Source organism: Odocoileus virginianus, chromosome 9 (assembly GCF_023699985.2).
Source record: "Odocoileus virginianus isolate 20LAN1187 ecotype Illinois chromosome 9, Ovbor_1.2, whole genome shotgun sequence".
Lineage (NCBI taxonomy): Eukaryota > Metazoa > Chordata > Mammalia > Artiodactyla > Cervidae > Odocoileus > Odocoileus virginianus.
In genome coordinates, this window is record NC_069682.1 from 31,512,208 (window position 1) to 31,531,189 (window position 18,982).

An 18,982-nucleotide genomic window follows, 5' to 3' on the forward strand; every position below is an offset into this window, starting at 1 on the left:
GGGAGCCAGGCAGATAGGTTGAAGTTTTTATAAGGGGGAAATTATATTATCCTCAGCCTTCAATCAGTGCAAGAAAATGGAATATACTTTAAAGATTTGGAAGAAAAATTAAGTAACTTAGAGATTTTTATATCTGTCTAAACAATCCTCCAAGTAGAAGTCAACAGGCAGATAGTTTTGAACTTAAAATTTTTTCAAAAATTATTCCTTTGGGCCTTTATGAGGCAATAATAGAGAACAGATTTAAAAAACAAAAACAAAAAAACCGACTTTGCAGGATAAAGATGTATTTAGAGCTGCCAGAATTAGGATCTGGCAAGACTTCGATTTCCTTGTCCTAGAGTGGCATGTGCATGCTCAGTTGCTCAGTTGTGTCCGACTCTTTGCGACCCTATGGCCTATATATAGCCCTCTAGGCTCCTCTGTCCATGGAATTTTCCAGGCAAGAATATGGAGTGGGTTGCCATTTCCTCCTCCAGAGGGTCTTCCCAACCCAGGGATTGTACCTGCATCTCCTGCATTGGCAAGCGGATTCTTTACTACTGAGCCACCTGGGAAGACTTCCTTATCCCAGTAGTAGAAGTTTTTTATTATTTGTAACAGACTTTGACAGATAAACTCTGTGTCCTGATGGTATTACCTATGAGAGAACGTATATATTTCTCAGGCCTTTGGTTTTCTGAGAATTAGAAAAGAATCATGACTTTTCAGCAGTCTTATCACTGATGGAAAGGGCCTGAGACAGGATGTTTGAGAGGGTCAGCCTCAAATATACTTGTTTGCATACATATCCAACTATTACAAGGATAAAGTAATTAATGTTTATGGTACCATTCTCTAAAAGTTAGTTCATGATGAAGTACACATCTTGGGTATGGACTTTGCTGACACTGAATGCTTTTATTTAAAAAAAAAAAAAAACTTTCTAAAATACATTGACTTTGCCTTTTTCTAGGTTAAACAAGACAAATACCTTATACCTTGAGCACTTAATTTTGAAATCTCTAAATATGTTTGAGTTGGTTAGGAAAGTAAAATATAACACTGCTGTCCTTTTGAAACAAAACTACAAAGGTTCTGAACTGAAGTAAGAAATAAGTATCTTCTGTTATTTTTGAGAAGCATTATATATTTCTTCCAGTTGTCGAGAGACTCAATCTTAAACTGAGTTTCCTACTGCCTATACTTTGGTATTTCTAGTCTCAACTTCTGTGGTTGATAGCAGGAGATGAGGAAAAATGCAAGTCTGTAATAAGTTTATCTGCAAGAGAACAAACAGTGCTCTTTGCTACAGAGACTGCAGTCAGGGTGTTGGATATTCAGGCCATGAATTGAGTTCTTCAGTTTGATTGCCCAGAGGAGGCCAACTCATATTCACAAAGCATACAGACCTGCCAGGTAGATGATGAAGCTTTATTAATTTTGCTTCCCTTAGAAGAAAAAAAGAATGGTGCAGCAACTTCTTGAGTAGAGAGTGCCTATGAAGGAAATAAAAATCAATCCAGAAAAATGTGTAGACATCTAGAAATGGAAAAAAAAAAAAAAAAAAAAAAAGAACTGGAGTTGTCTTTAGCCCAAGATCAACAATGAAAAGAAAGAGCCTGGAGATCTTTTATTTCTTTCATATGTAAGTATATCTGATGAAGGATGAAGGATCATTGATTTGAACAAGTTAAGTTTACCCAAATATGCTATATTTCTTGATCCTACTGTGAGCAACTCCTTGGATAAGGTTTCTTCAGAAGGTGTAGAAACACTTGACCAAAGAATTGTTAATGAGCCTAAGACTCTATTCCTCAGCAATGACTAAGTGGAAAAATTTAGAGCTTATTTCAGTGAGAAAATTTTCATCCTTAAGTAAGGTAGAAGTGGAAGAGGAAGAATATAAGCCGGCCATTGGTGTTAATAAAGAGGAGGAAGAGAGGCAAGTGAGGCGGAAAGTGGAAGAAAAGATGATAAAACCCAAAGGGCCTCAGACTCAGCCTTCTCCTAGCACTGATAAGGCAGAAAAAAATCAAGGAAATCACAGAAATGAAAAAGTTATGAAGCATTTTAGGTGAATAAGAAAATAACACTGATGAAGGGAAGTTAGTTCACCAAGGGCCACTCATGCAGCAGTCCTCTGTGAAGGACACTAGGATCAAGACAATTCCAGATAAGAGCGGTCACATATTTAACCCCCTTCTTGCCCCATCACAGAATATACTTAAAGTGAGTGGATTAATAAAATTCTTCTGTTCCATTTCCATCATGTGTGTTCTTGGACTCTCTCCATTCCTTTATTTCACTGCCAAGTCACGGAGTCCTTTTCCCATTTTTAGAAGTTCTTGTTTTGCTTAGTGTATAGAATATAAATAAATAATGAGTATTTTTTAATTGAGATTATCAATAACATACCTATTTCCTATTTTTAATAAAAGCACAACACCTAGGAATGAAATTAACCAAAGACATGCAAAAATTTCTGCTTTGGAAATAATAAAACATTACTGAGAAAAAGAAGCCTTGAATAAATGAAGCAGAATGACAGGTCTTGGATTGAAAGACTCAGTTAGATGACAGTTCTCCCCATACTGAGCTATAGATTTAACTTAATTCCTATCATAATCCCACAGGTTTTGTTGTTGTTGTTGTAAAATTAACAAACTGATTCTAAAAGTTATATGGAAATGTAAAAGACTGAAAATAATCCCATAAACAATTTCAAAATCATAGCTGAAGGAGTTGACTTCATAACATGTCCATAAAGATGCAATAACCAAGACAGTGTGGTGCTCCCATAAAGATCCACAGGCAGATTGATGCAACTGAACAGAGAGGCCAGAAGAGACCCACAGTTATGTGGTCGTTGAATTTCCAAGAAAAATCCAAAGCAACCCATTGGAGAAAGGAAAGTTTTTCAACAAATGGTGCTGGAATAACTAAATATCCATTGGGAAAAAAGGAATCTCAATTCCTATCTTGTACCATACACAAAAACTAATTTGAGATGGGTCATATTACTAAATGTAAACGCTTGAACCATAAGGGTTTTAGAAAGAAAGCATCAGAGAATATCTTCATGCTTTGGAAGTAGACAAAGATTTAAATGTAGAAAGCAATAACCATAGGGGGAAAAAATATGACTTAGACTTTATCAGAATAAAAAAAAAAGCTTGGGCTTATCAAAAGACACTTATTGTTAAGGAAAAAAGATGAGCCGCAGATTGGGGAAAATATATTCACAAAACCTATACTTGTCAAGGGACTACATAGGTAAAGAATTCATACAACTCCATAACAAAAGCACAGATGATCAGAAATGAAAAAGTGGGGTAGGGGGACAAATGATTTGAAAAGACACTTTATAACACTAGCACTCCACAACGGAAGATATTGGGATGGTCAGTAAGCCTATACTCAGCAGGGAAATGATGAGCAATTTAAAATGATGAGATGCCCAACAGCATGGCTGAAATTAAATAGCTTGGTAACATCAAATTTTAACAGGGATGTAGAGCAACTGAAAGTCTTATACACTGTGCAGGAGGGTTAAATGGTACAACGTCTTAGGAAAAAGATTTGGAAGTTTCTTAAAAAGCTAGATGTATACTTTTCTGATGACTCAGCAGTTATACTCCTAGATATCTATCTACCCAAGAAAAAGGAGAATATAAGTTCACAAAATAAGATGCACACAAGAAGTACATAATATATATAACTTCATTCGTAGTAGCCAAAAACTAGAGACAGCCCCCAGGTGTCCGTGAGTAAGAAAATGGATAAGCAGACTGGTGTACTCATAAAGTGGAGTACCACCCCAAGAGAAAGAAGGTGCTGATACCAGCAACAGCATGGATGAATCTCATCATACCTAACTGAAAGAAATCTTATTCAAAAGAATACATAGAGTGTCTCTCCATTTTTATGAAGGTTTAGAACAAGCAAAATTTGTCTGTGAGAGAAAATAATAAGGGTGTTTGCATCCAGGGAATGGAGCAGGGAATGACTGGAATGTTTATGAAGGCACTTTCTTTGAGGTGTGAATTTGTAAAAACTCATGGGATGGTACACTTATGATTGGTACATGTTGTATGCAAATTTTACTCCAAAAGAGAGGGGGGAAAAAACAGCTTTAAAAAATATTTCAAGGAGATACTATTTTATATCCTCCAGATTGGAGAAAGTGGTGGCAAGGCAGTGGGGCCCCCAACCCCTCTGACCCCTCTGGTGGTATCAGTTGGAATAACTGTGAAACAGTTTGTCAGTATTAACAACTTGTGCGTGTACAAACACAACAGTTCTACTCCGAGGGGCAAAAGCTCTTGCAAACATACACAAAGAAACTTGTATGACAGTGTTCCTGAAAATCAGAAAGAACTTGGATAGCTATCAGCAAGAGAAGACATAGATTGTCTGATATTGAAACATACCACCACAGATGAACCTCATGAACATATGAAAATGGTGATTTGAACCGATATAATTCCATCCCAGATCTTGCAAAATCACACAGTAATTTGATTAGGGATACCTATGGTAACACTAGAAAGGAAAGCAGGGGGATAAAGTTCAGGGTGTTTGGATAGAAGGCGTGGCAAGAAGGAGTGGGATTGCAATAGGAAAGGCTGAAAAACCGACTTCAGAGTTATTAGCAATGTTCTGTTCCCTGAACTCAGTAGTGGCAAGACAGGTGTTCATTTTATTAACTTTCTTTACAACTTACACATATGTTAAAATGTTGTTTGGTATATATCTGATATTTAATAATAATTTCATGAAAGAGAATGTGATTTTTATTTTATTTGGAACCATATTTATGTGTCCAGTTCAGTGGCACTGAGTACATTCACATTGTTGTGCCATTCTCACAATCATGCATTTTCCAAATTTTCACCTTCCTAAACAGAAACTCTGTACCCATCAAACACTGACTTCCCATCCTCCCCCTCCCCACCCCTGGCCCCTAGCATCTACCAGTATACTTTCTGACTCTGAACTTAACTATACTAGGTACCGCATATAAGTGGAATTGAGTAGCATTTGTCTGCATCTAATGTATAATGCATTTTTAAGGTTAACTTAGTATATGTCCTACAGACAGACTGTACCTTCTTTTTTTTTCCTCTGTGCTCTACAGTAGACCCTAACGAGCAATCTATTTCATACATATTAATGTATATATGTTAATCCCAGTCTCCCAGTGTACATTTTAAAATTAAGTGATCTTTGAGCAGTCTTTATTAGCAACAGTATAATGCATACAATTTAAGAAATTGTCATTCTGGTATCATTAATTCAATCATTTATTCAAATGTTTATCAAATGTTTGTACATAGACTGATAGGGCTACGATATTGGTTAAGCCTTTATTTGAAGGCTACGGTTTCAGAAAGTGAAAGTGTAAGTTGCTCAGTCATGTCCGACTCTTTGCAACCCCAATGGACTGTACAGTCCATGGAATTCTCCAGGCCAGAATACTGGAGTGGGTTGCCTTTCCCTTCTCCAGGGTATCTTCCCAACCCAGGGATCAAACCCAGGTCTCCCACATTGCAGGCAGATTGTTCACCATCTGGGCCACCAGGGAAGCCCAAGAATACTGAAGTGGGTAGCCTATCCCTTCTCCAGCGGATCTTCCCGACCTAAGAATCAAACCAGGGTCTCCTGCATTACTGGTGGATTCTTTACCAACTGAGCTATCAGGGAAGTCCATACATCAGAAGATGTATCCTAAAATGAATTAGAAAAGTGACTGAAATCTAAAATGATTACAATTTTAAATAGGACAGTTTTTACCTCAGCCCCCTTATGCTAGTCCAGAGGACATCTGAAGACATGCTTTTAAGAATTGAAATGTCACCTCAGCTCATCGTTGACCAGTCATTAAATTTATCTTACAGTCAGGTTATGGAGAATGCCTCCCGTAAGTTATCTTCTCAAAATGTAACTGTGATAAAAATTCTCAGGATGCTCTGGCTCACACTTAGACCTTGCTCTTCTGTTGAATCTTAAGCAGTTTCAAGGTATTTATGTATTTTTCATATCAACATTTCCTACAAAAATTTGTGAGTAATTTTCATTAAATGAACTCACCAGAAAATAAATGTTGAACTCTGTAGCTCTAACGTGGTCCTAAATTCTTAGCTTAAAGTGAAAAGGGTTTACCCCAATCCTTTACTTTTTATAAGTGTTCAAACATTCCTTTAGATGCCAAATAATAAATTCATATTGCTAGGTACCCAGCAAGATGACAGTCCAGTTGCCTATGTACAGTATTTAAATAAACCAATTGCAATTCCACAACCTTATTGCTCCATTTATCACAAGAAGTGCCAGAGTTCTGAAATCTTTTGTAAGGAGAGCAACTTTGCTTGTGTGAATTCTCACAGGAGTTACCAAGAATATTATGTCAATTCAGTCCTAAGTATTGAAGTTAGAGTACTAAATGACATTTAATAGTATGATTTATTTTCTATCTTAAACTTTATAGGTCACAAAAACAAGATCCTATCCTTTCATATTGCTTTTTATTGTTAAAGTGTCTGAGTGATGATAAAAATCTAAGCTTAAGAACTGTCAGATGATTTATGATATTTCATTTATTTTTCAAAGGATTGGGGTGTCACCAGTAAGCCCATTAGAATTGTAGGTTTAAAGTTCCTCGATTTTAAAAAAGACCAGCTGCATAAACAAGTGTGTTAGCTTTGTAATTTAATTCTGTGTGATTTTTTTTTAATACTTCAAAGTTCCAAAGGAGGCAGCTTTTCTTAGGTCATAAATACTTATTTATGTCATTATGATCTCTAACTTTCAAGTACATTTCAAGATCTACTTTTTAAAATATTAATACGTTTTTATTGTGTTCTTTACAACCTCAAAACATTTCTCCTTCTGTCGACCTGAATCTGCCTTTCTTCATGGGCTGACATCAGAAACATGGAATGTGGATGAACTGGAGAAAAACTACTTTAAAAAAATCAGAATTCTGTAGTCAGGATGAATCATCTAAACTATCTTTGAAAGTGCGCTGTCAGCACCGTAAAGCTTTTTTTTTTTTTTTGGTTATTAGATTTTAAATTGAGGATAATTGTTAGTTCATAGCAGTTAGAAGAAATAACATGTACCCCCATGTGCAGTTTTACATGTAAGAGTTTCTCCCAAATGTAATATCCAAGATATTAGCATCAATGTAATCCAGATTCTGGGCTTCCCTGATAGCTCAGTTGGTAAAGAATCTGCCTGCAGTTCAGGAGACACTGGTTCAATTCCTAGGTCAGGAAGATCCCCTGGAGAAGGGAAAGGCTACCCACTCCAGTATTCTGGCCTGGAGAATTCCATGGACTGTGTAGTCCATGGGGTCACAAAGGGTCGGACTTGACTGAGCAACTTTCACTAATGCAGATCCTACTCAAATTTTCCTCATTTTACTCGAACTCATTTGTGTATGTATATATTTAGTTACTATGCACTTTGTATCTCATGTATAGCTTCTTGTGTCTACTGTAGTCAAGACCCACAACAGTTCCATCACAAGGATTTCTCTTGTTGCCATATTATAACCACACTCACCTACCTCCCTCACTTCCCAGCCCTAACCCCTGTCAACCACTACACTGTCCTCTATTTCTATAATTTTGTCATTTCAATAATATTGTATAAATGGAATCTTAAGAGTATATACCTTTAGTATTGACTTTTCCCTGTAGCATAATTCCCTTCAGATCCATCCATATTGTGTGAATCAGTAGTTTGTTTCTTTTTATCATTGAGCGGTATTCCATCAAAATCTATTGTAATTTTTAGTTTTCATATGTACATGCATGTAAAATATGAGATCATTAAAATATCAGTTTAAAAGTGGTTTAAGACATGTTACAATTAACCTACCCATTAAAATTCCAGGTAAGTTTTTAATATCCTTGTCATTTCGATTGATCTTGTCTATGTCTTAATGTACTTAGACCAGGTGGATTGCCAGCTGTACACTGAAAACATAATTACAGTAGAAAATAAAAGATAGTTCTGTTCCCTAACAATAACTGATTCTAATATAAACTGATAAGATTGGATAAAAGACGGTAGCCGATACCATGTAAGACAGGTCCTCATTTTGACTTCAGCAGGTTTACTGTTTAGTTTCTTTTTTTCTTTCATTCAGTCTATGATTATCCAACTCACTCTTTTCGTAAAGCCTATTATTATAATAGTAGCTCTCCTTACCCTTGTGCTTGTGTGTGTTAAATGTGGTAAGTAAAGCTGTAGATGAGATCTCCTAGGGAAAGACTGTAAAGTGAGACCCGATGTTTACCTTGAGGAGCTCTAAGACTGAATGGCCAAGAAATGGTCAGAAAGGCAGCAGGGAATTAACAGGGGCTTCTGGTTCATTAAAGCTAAGAGGAAAGAGGGTATGAAGAAGGAATAGCCTCAGTTGACTCTTCTTCCCCACTTTCACATGTGTTAACAGTGCTCTGGATCTCAGGAATGCCTTCTGCATCCAGGCATGGGTTGAATGCAGAGAGCTCGCTTCTCAAGGAGTGCTCAGTGGGACTATGGAGTCTCAGGAACTAATGTGAAAGAAGATCTAGCCAGGCACACTGTGTATAAGGATAAATGTACCTGCCAGCACCTTAATTTTGGTTATGAAGACAGTTTCAGAAATCTCTCTGCATCCTGATTATTATCACCGCCATCCATGTGTACCATAGTTGTGTGGATATACCATGATATGGTTATCAATATTGGAAGAAGGCATGATGTACCAGCATGGCAAATGTATTTTAAGAATCACTCCTGTGTTTCATGATGGTTGCATAAGCCACAGTTCCTTCTAAAATGCCTGCATGATACTTAACTTTCTCACATGTAGTTAGATAATATAGTTAATGTCATTAATAGGGGATGGAAAACACCCTTCTATCATTAACACTATCTTGAAATATAAAAGTCTGAAAGTGGCTTATGATGCAGTATCAAGAAGTAAAATGCTTTTTTTACTTTCAGCTAGAGGACATAGGCTATAAAGGTAGCTGTTCAGGGTGAAAATGAAGAAGAATAAGTCAGATGAGGACTAGGAGAATCACATAGAATAATTATTTTCTGAGATTTTATCACTTGAAAGGTGTTAGGTTTGGACTTTGAGTTCTGTTTTTTTAGAAATATAAAATCTCAGCCCCAAATCAGGATCTCTGCATTTTAGACAGAAACTTATGATATGTTTTTGGAGTCGAATTTTCCTGTTGCCCAAGTAAAGATGGCAGTGATTTAGTAGCATCTCATGGATGTTATAGGCTTCCCTGGTAGCTCAGCTGGTAAAGAATCCACCTGCAATGCAGGAGACCCCAGTTCAATTCCTGGGTTGGCAAGTTCCCCTGGAGAAGGGATAGGCTACCCACTCCAGTATTTTGGGGCTTCCCTGGTGACTCAGATGGTAAAGAATCCACCTGCAATGCGGGAGACCTAGGTTCAATCCCCGGGTTGGGAAGATCACCTGGAGGAGGGCATGGCAACCCACTCCAGTATTCTTGCCTGGAGAATCTCTATGGACAGAGGAGCCTGGTGGGCTACAGTCCATGGAGTCGCTGAGTCATGCTACTGAGCGACTAACCACAGCACACAGCATGGATGTTATATGTGAATTACTGAGTGTTGATTATGTGATAATCAGAACCAAAAGTTAAGCATATCTTTGGATTTGTAACCTTGATGAAATGAAAGAAGAGAGTGAAAAAGTTGGCTTAAAGCTCAATATTCAGAAAACTAAGATCATGGTATCTGGTCCCATCACTTCATGGCAAATAGATGGGGAAACAGTGGAAACAGTGACAGACTTTATTTTGGGGGGCTCAAAAATCACTGCAGGTGGTGACTGTAGCCATGGAATTAAAAGATGCTTACTCCTTGGAAGGAAAGTTATGGCCAACCTAGACAGCATATTAAAAAGCAGAGACATTACTTTGCCAACAAAGGTCTGTCTAGTGAAGGCTATGGTTCCTGTAGTCATGTATGGATGTGAGAGTTGGACTATAACAAAAGCTAACTGCCAAAGAACTGATGCTTTTGAACTGTAGTGTTGGAGAAGACTCTTGAGAGTCCCTTGGACTGCAAGGAGATCCAATCGTTCAGTCCTAAAGGAAATCAGTCCTGAATATTCATTGGAAGAACTGATGTTGAAGCTGAAACTCCAATACTTTGGCCACCTGATGGGAAGAGCTGACTCATTGGAAAAGACTGTGATGCTGGGAATGATTGAGGGCAGGGGGAGAAGGGGACGACAGAGGATGAGATGGTTGAATGGCATCACTGACTCAATGGACATGAGTTTGGGTAAACTCCAGGAGTTGGTGATGGACAGGGAGGCCTGGCGTGCTGCAGTCCATGGGGTCGCAAAGAGTTGGACATGACTGAGCGACTGAACTGAACTGAACTGATGTTTCAGTTGTCATTATTTAGGTCATATTTGCATACATATACATTAAAAAATTTTTAGTACTGTACAAAGTGGTGAGCTTTTTACACAGTAGAATAAAGTAAATATTTTTATGGTTTTTACTTAAGATTCTAAATACTCTTTTTTCAATAAATGTAAGTATGACCTTCATGTTGTAAAAATAATATTGTTTTGCATTTTCATCTCAAGTTTTAAAATTCAATTATCTTTTCTAAGTGTGGTGAAGAACATCAACAAATATTCTCTTCTACACACTTTGAGAGGAATAACCATAAACCTCATACAAGAATAATACAAAGATTTTATTAGAAAATTTTTGCACATTGATGTCAGAATCATAATTTCCAGATTTGCCTTATAAGGCCTATTTTTTAAAAGTCAGCATGGATGCTACTTCTAGAGTCTGTTTCATAAATGAAGTTTGTTAATCATGAAATTTTTTTTCCTATATCAGGCACAATGTGATCTTTCCTTCAAAAAGTGCTTGGGCAAACTAAATTTCAGTATTAGTTATTTAGAGTAGCATTTTCACAGTTCACTGTGCAGTTGTATTAACTTTTTATTTGCAGGGTGTTTGCAATCATTTATTTATACCATGGCTATGAGATAGATACAAGATTAATCAGGAAAGATAGAATAGCTGTGTTTATTTAATACTTTGCTCTCCTAGAGTTCTTCAAAATAAAATACGTTTAAGGGCAAATCTGAAGTAAAGACCACTGTGTGTACCTCTTACCATTAGGGTGATATTAAGTGGAATGGTAAACACTTACAAAGGTAAATCAACTAGAGAGCTACATAGAGAGCAGTCCACTCACCACGAGCAAGGTACACATTCTTGCCAATGTATATGGCTCCATCTTGATAGACTACCCATTCTGCCATAAAACAAGCCTCAATAAATATAAAAACGATCAGAATCATAAAAGTATGTTCTCTGACTAAAGTACAGTTCAATTAGGAATAAATAACGGAAATTTGGGAAATTCACGGGTATGTGGAAATTGAACAGCATTCTCCTAAGTAGCCAGTGAGTCAAAGAAGACATCACAGGGAAAATTAGAAAAACCTTGATGTAAAGTATATTAACACATTATTGACTGGGGGATTTTTGCAGAAACTAAAGCCCTTGGCTGCCAATTTGTTAACCTAAGTGACTTTTGAAACACTTCAGTCAAAGGCATTCAGTAACAAAAGATGTATTAATACCTCTCTGGCCAATGAGTTGTTACAGTGTAACCCACCAGAATTTATAGGATGCAACTAAAAGAAACAGTGTTTAGAGGAAAATCTGTAGCCATAAGTGCCTATATTTTTTCAAAGACCACCTGTTATATGATTTTATTTATATGAAATTTCCAAAATAAGCAAATCTACAGAGACAGAAGATAGAGCAGTGATTTCTAGGGACAGGCAGTGGGGCAGAGTGATAGAATATTTTGGCATTAGATGGTTGTGAGAGTTGTACAACTTTGTGAATGTACTAAAAACTCCAAAATGTACAGTTTACAGGGTGAATTTTGTGATATGCGAATTATGCATATCACAAATATGCATGCTAAGTTGCCTCAGTCATGTCTGACTCTTTGCAGCCCAGTGAACTGTAGCTGTGTCTGTCCATGTGATTTCCCAGGCAAGAGTATTGGAGTGGGTTGCCATGTTCTCTCCAGGGGATCTTCCCAACCCAGGGATCAAACCCATGTCTCCTGTATTAGCAAGTGGGTTCTTTACCACTGTGCCACCTGGGAAGCCCACAAATATATCACAACTATAAATAAATATTAAGCAAGCCCCTCCTTGGGTGTCCTGTTACTATGCCAGATGCTTCAGGTGCCATGTGAACCCAAAGGGTTGTGAACTTAGCCTTCTAAAACTGCTTGTCTTTTGGGGGTAGTGAAAGTGAAAAGTCGCTCAGTCATGTCCAATTCTTTGTGACCCCATGGACTATACAGTCCACGGAATTCTCCGGGCCAGAATACTGGAGTAGGTAGCTTTTCCTTTCTCTAGGGAATTAGACATGAGCTACGTAAAATTACAGTTGTAGTTGGTGATCTGAGGAAAAAAGATATGTGTTCATTATTTTTTTTTTTTTTAATTTGTCTGAACAAGGTCTTAGTTGCAGCGCCTGGGATCCTCTATCTTCATTAGCTGGATCTAGTTCCCTGACCAGGGATTGAACCTGGGCTGTCTATATTAGGAGTGCAGAGTCTTAGCCACTGGATCATCAGAGAAGTCCCCAGTACTTGTTCATTATTAACTGGGGTATCTGAGCCAGATGGGGTCAAAAGACAGTTCTCCTAAGGGGGAGTGATACTATCTTGTGATCTGAAGGATGAATTAGGTTATGGAAAAGAAAATCAGCATCACAGGGAGAGGCCCATGTGTATAGAGATTGTTGATGACAGAGCCACTGTGTGGAGACTGAGGGAAGATCAGTGTGGCTGGACAGAGAGAATGGAGGAGAGCAGTGCAGGGTGAGGCAGAGAAACCGGCCAAGAGCAGACCATGTAAAACCTCATGGACATGTTAAGGTGCATAGCTGTTTTCATTCTGGGTGGTGCACGCTGTGCTGTGAGAGCATCCCTGTGGCAATGTGGGCTGGAGGAGCAAGAGTAGAAGCAGGTAGAAGAGTGTCCAGTGGTCCTGCCAGGGGGCATTGGCAGTGGATTTCAGAAGTGGAGATGTCTGAGCTCAGTGACTGACACTTTCACTCTTCACTTTTCAGAAGTGTGTGTATCTGGGGGCTTTTAAAAAAGAGAAAATTGACATGATTTGGTGAAAGCCTAGAGATGGGAAGTGAAAGAGAGGGGTACAAGGCATGGCTCATGATGCTGGGAAAGTGAGGGTCAAAGGGCCATTTCTGAACTGAAGATTTTCCTCAGTCACACTGTGTATGAACAATTTCAAGTAACATGAATGGATACTTTTATTTTCTTTTTAGAACTAGCTCTTTCTTACCAAGGCAGTCACACATTATGTAAAGCTATACAGTCATCGAAAAAGCAAGAGAGTTCCAGAAAAACATCTATTTCTGCTTTATTGACTACGCCAAAGCCTTTGTGTGGATCACAATAAACTGGAAAATTTTGAAAGAGATGGGAATACCAGACCACCTGACCTGCTTCTTGAGAAACCTGTATGTAGGTCAAGAAGCAACAGTTAGAACTGGACATGGAAGAACAGACTGGTTCCAAATAGGAAAAGGAGTACGTCAAGGCTGTATATTGTCACCCTGCTTATTTAACTTATATGCAGAGGACATCATGAGAAACGCTGGGCTGGAGGAAGCACAAGCTGGAATGAAGATAGCCAGGCGAAATATCAATAACCTCAGATATGCAGATGACACTGCCCTTATGGCAGAAAGTAAAGAAGAACTAGAGAGCCTCTTGATGAAAGTGAAAAAGGAGAGTGAAAAAATTGGCTTAAAGCTCAACATTCAGAAAACTAAGATCATGGTATCTGGTCCCATCACTTCACAGCAAATATGGGGAAATAGTGGCTGACTTTATTTTTCCGGGCTCCAAAATCACTGCAGATGGTGACTGCAGCCATGAAATTAAAAGACGCTTACTCCTTGGAAGGAAAGTTATGACCAACCTAGACAACATATTGAAAAGCAGAGACATTGCTTTGTCAACAAAGGTCCATCTAGTCAAGGCTATGATTTTTCCAGTAGTCATGTATGGATGTAAGAGTTGTACTATAAAGAAAGCTGAGTGCTGAAGACTTGATGCTTTTGAACTGTGGTGTTGGAGATGACTCTTGAGAGTCCCTTGAACTGCAAGGAGATCCAGCCAGTCCATCCTAAAGGAGGTCAGTCCTGAGTGTTCATTGGAAGGACTGATGTTGAAGCTGAAACTCCAATATTTTGGCCACCTGATGTGAAGAGCTGACTCATTGGAAAAGACCCTGATGTTGGGAAAGATTGAAGGCAGGAGGTGAAGGGGACAACAGAGGATGAGATGGTTAGATGGCATCACTGACTCAATGGACATGAGTTTGGGTAAACTCCAGAAGTTGGTGATGGACAGGAAGGCCTGGCGTGCTGCAGTTCATGGGGTTGCAAAAAGTTGGACACGACTGAGCAACTGAACTGACTGATACAATTTACTGATAGCAAATATTTGGGGAAAGTTAAAAAAAAATTGAGGAAACTATACACATGCCAAATAAGTTTTGCCCTTGGAGTCTCTTTTGGCCTAGCCTGCATCTTCAGGGTCTTATAATGTACTTGGCCTTGCTGATGGTCCCCAATGCTATAGGGGTCATCTGTCATTTGAATTTCCTCATTTTGATTTAAGTATTGAAAATAGACTCTGAAATAATTTTCTGGCAGGTAACTACCTACCAGTGAGGAATAACTGGAATGAAATCAGTTTTAGCAATTCTTAGTTCCTTGGCCAGCCAAAGTCTTAAAATGTCAAGTTCTTCAGAGATGTTGTTATTCTGCAGTTCTATGGAGTGATAATGTTTTATTATAATTTCTAAAAGCCACTTCAGCAATTTAAGACTACACAGAAATAAATTTTAATCTATACCCTAAAAATTTTTTCAAATGACCTTTGAAGAGTTAGTTATTTGGGCATTCACTTGCATTTGGAATGTCAGCATACAGAACCAGCAGGCAAAAACCTGATGAAGAAAACAGATCATGCCAATAGGCTGTGATTTAAGTTTTACCATAACTATTACAAGAAAGGTGTCTCTGCTTATAGTGTTTATTGCTGTGTGTGTGTTAGTCACTTAGTCGTGTCTGACTTTTTGCAACTCCATGGACTGTAGCCCACCAGGTTCCTATATAGCCATGAAAGTCTTCAGGCAAGAAAACTGGAGTGGGTAGCAATTCCCTTCTCTAGGGAGTGTTCCAGACCCAGAGATCAAATCTGGGTATCCTGCATTGCAGGCAGATTCTTTACCATCTGAGCCACCAAGGAGGCCCCATGTGTTTATTGCTAATGTATCAGTAATAGACAAACCTTACAAACCTATAAATGCCCTTTGTGTGCAGCATAGCAGGAGGCAAATTTAAGTTAGGTGAATTAAAAAACAAGTCATTTAAAGAAAATAGTAGCGACCTGCCTTTTACAATCTTCTTGCAGGGCATTTTTACTAATCTTTGTCCTCATGGGCCAACACACACAGGACGGAGTCAGACTGTTGTTCACAAATTTTCCATGAAGCTTGCATTGATTTAAATCAAGTTTCCATTTTTCTTACTGGCAATATAGGCTACATCTAAGGATTAGCACTTTACTGAGAAGCATTAACTGTATTGTTTTCCATGTGTAGAAAACTGTGTTGTTTTCCATGTGTTCTTATTCTATTGTGCATTTTAATTTCTGAGAATTAGACTTAAAATGGGAACTTTAAGTAAAGAAGAGGGAAATTTTGGAGGTTAGAGGCAGTTGTGATTAAAAGCAGAACCTAGCAGAACCTACTACCTATCTTGAAACCTCAGCTCTACCATTCACTAACTGTGTGAACTTAGGTAAGTTATTTAACCTCTCTGTGCCTAATTCCTTATACATGAAAGGGTGATCATAACATATTCATCCTAAGGCTGTGGTGAGAATTAAATTAACACACATTTAAAATACCTAGAGCAAAAAACAATAAAAATTAAAAAATAAAATGCCTAGAGCACTGTTTGGAAGATAGTAAGCTCAAAATAAGTGTTAGTTGCTGCAGCTGTTGTTATATTGATAGTCTTTTCAATATTTAAATATTAATAGCTAACTCTTACCAGTAGAAAGAGGTGACAGAAGATGAGATGGTTGAATAGCATCACTGACTCAATGGACATGAGTTTAAGCCAACTCATGTCCTAGTGTGCTGTAGTCCATGGAGTCAGACACAACTTAGCAACTAAACAACAATAACAATTCTCACTTGAAAATTCAAATATTATAATTCAGTTATGGTGGTTGTTTTTGTTGAAAATTTATATTTTCTCTGGCTGCTTTCATGCCCCAGAGGAAAGGAGAAGTTATATAGAGACTGTAGGGTTCATAAAACTGAAAATATTTACTACATGATCCTTTACAGAAAGCATGTTCTATTGCCTGGCTTGTGGGGTTATTAGTTATTGATATTTTGATTGAATGAATGAACTATCCTGCTTTGAAAAAAGATAGGAAAGTATATTTTCCTTGCATAGGAAAGTATATGACTTTAGTTATCCTTGTGGCCAGAACACTCCTTTTGATTTGATTTTGAAAAAGTATAACTTTCCAGTTTGGTTTCAATTTTGTTGGAACTAATATACAAGTTCATGAGTAGACTTAACTGTAATAGATTGCATAAGTATAGACATGCCAAAAAATATACTTATTCAATAAAGAGTATTATGATTTGGATTTCTCTCAAGAATTGTGAAAACAAAACTTCAGTTGTGTGCATGTGTATGTAAGGATATTTGCCATCTCATCAGTTTGGTTGCTTAGTTGTGTCTGACTTTGTGACCCCATGGACTGCAGCACACCAGGCTTCCCTGTCCATCATCAACTCCCAGAACTTGCTCAAACTCATGTCCATCAAGTCAGTGATGCCATCCAACCATCTTATCCTCTGTTATCCTCTTCTCCTCCTGCCTTCAGTTTTTCCCAGCATCAGGGTCTTTTCCAGTGAGTCAGTTCTTCCCATCAGGTGGCCAAAGTATTGGAGTTTCAGCTTCAACATCAGTCCTTCCAATGAATATTCAGGACTGATTTCCTTTAGGATGGACTGGTTGGATCTCCTTATAGTCCAAGGGACTCTCAAGAGTCGTCTCCAACACCACAGTTCAAAAGCATCAGTTCTTTGTAGTAGAGCCTGAAGTCAGGCAGGTTGATTCCTCCAGTTCCATTCTTCTTTCTCAAGATTGCTTTGGCTATTCGAGGTTTTTTGTATTTCCATACAAATTGTGAAATTATCTGTTCTAGTTCTGTGAAAAATACCATTGGTAGCTTGATAGGGATTGCATTGAATCTGTAGATTGCTTTGGGTAGCATAGTCATTTTCACAATATTGATTCTTCCAATCCATGAACACAGTATATTTCTCCATCTATTTGTGTCCTCTTTGATTTCTTTCATCAGTGTTTTATAGTTTTCTATATATAGGTCTTTCATTTCTTTAGGTAGATATACTCCTAAGTATTTTATTCTTTTTGTTGCAATGGTGAATGGTATTGTTTCCTTAATTTCTCTTTCTGTTTTCTCATTGTTAGTGTATAGGAATGCAAGGGATTTCTGTGTGTTAATTTTATATCCTGCAACTTTACTATATTCATTGATTAGCTCTAGTAATTTTCTGGTAGAGTCTTTAGGATTTTCTATGTAGAGGATCATGTCGTCTGCAAACAGTGAAGAGTTTTACTTCTTCTTTTCCTATCTGGATTCCTTTTATTTCTTTTTATGCTCTGATTGCTGTGGCCAACACTTCCAAAACTATGTTGAATAGTAGTGATGAGAGTGGGCACCCTTATCTTGTTCCTGACTTTAAGAGAAATGCTTTCAGTTTTTCACCATTAAGGATAATGTTTGCTGTGGGTTTGTCATATATAGCTTTTATTATGTTGAGGTATGTTCCTTCTACTCCTGCTTTCTGGGGAGTTTTTATCATAAATGGATGTTGAATTTTGTCAAAGGCTTTTTCTGCATCTATTGAGATAATCATATGGTTTTTATCTTTGAATTTGTTAATGTGGTGTATTACATTGATTGATTTGCAGATATTAAAGAATCCTTGCATTCCTGGGATAAAGCCCACTTGGTCATGACGTATGATCTTTGTAATGTTGTTGGATTCTGTTTGCTAGAATTTTGTTAAGGATTTTTGCATCTATGTTCATCAGTGATATTGACCTGTAGTTTTCTTTTTTTGTGGCATCTTTGTCTGGTTTTGGTATTAGGGTGATTGTGGCCTCATAAAATGAGTTTGGAAGTTTGCCTTCTGCAATTTTCTGGAAGAGTTTGAGTAAGATAGGTGTTAGCTCTTCTCTAAATTTTTGGTAGAATTCAACTGTGAAGCCATCTGGTCCTGGGCTTTTGGGTAAATCCATGGCTGATTCATGTCAATGTATGGCAAAAACCACTACAATATTGTAAAGGAATTAGCCTCCAACTAATAAAAATAAATAAAAAAAAAAAAAAAACAAAAACCAAAAGCATCAGTTCTTCAGCGCTCAGCTTTCTTTATAGTCCAACTCTCACATCCATACGTGACTACTGGAAAAACCATAGCTTTGACTAGATGGACCTTCGTTGGCAAAGAAAGCCATCTCATAATTATTTTTAAACAATTCTTGAAAAAGAATTCTGAAACAGTGTGCTAATATGATGAATTTTACAGTAATAATATACCTTAAAGATATCATGTTATAATCCCATTTCAGGAGTTACTTGTAGTTAGTTTTCTCAAGGCTTTGGCTGTGTGACTCAGAACCTAGTATTTCCATGGTAGCCAAAACTCTGGAAATTTTGGCAACTGAGCCTGGAGCACATATGCTTTGATTTTGTAACATGGATCATTTAAGCAAATAACCTTCTTTCTTGATGCAATTTTTGACGATGT

At 37.6% G+C, this 18,982-nt stretch overlaps 1 protein-coding gene across 16 annotated transcripts in view; it reads left to right on the top strand.

The window, feature by feature from the left end:
* ZNF438 (zinc finger protein 438) overlaps window positions 1-18,982 on the top strand; it is a 183,750-nt gene that overhangs the window by 108,825 nt on the left and 55,943 nt on the right. The gene's annotated exons all lie outside the window — the stretch shown is intronic.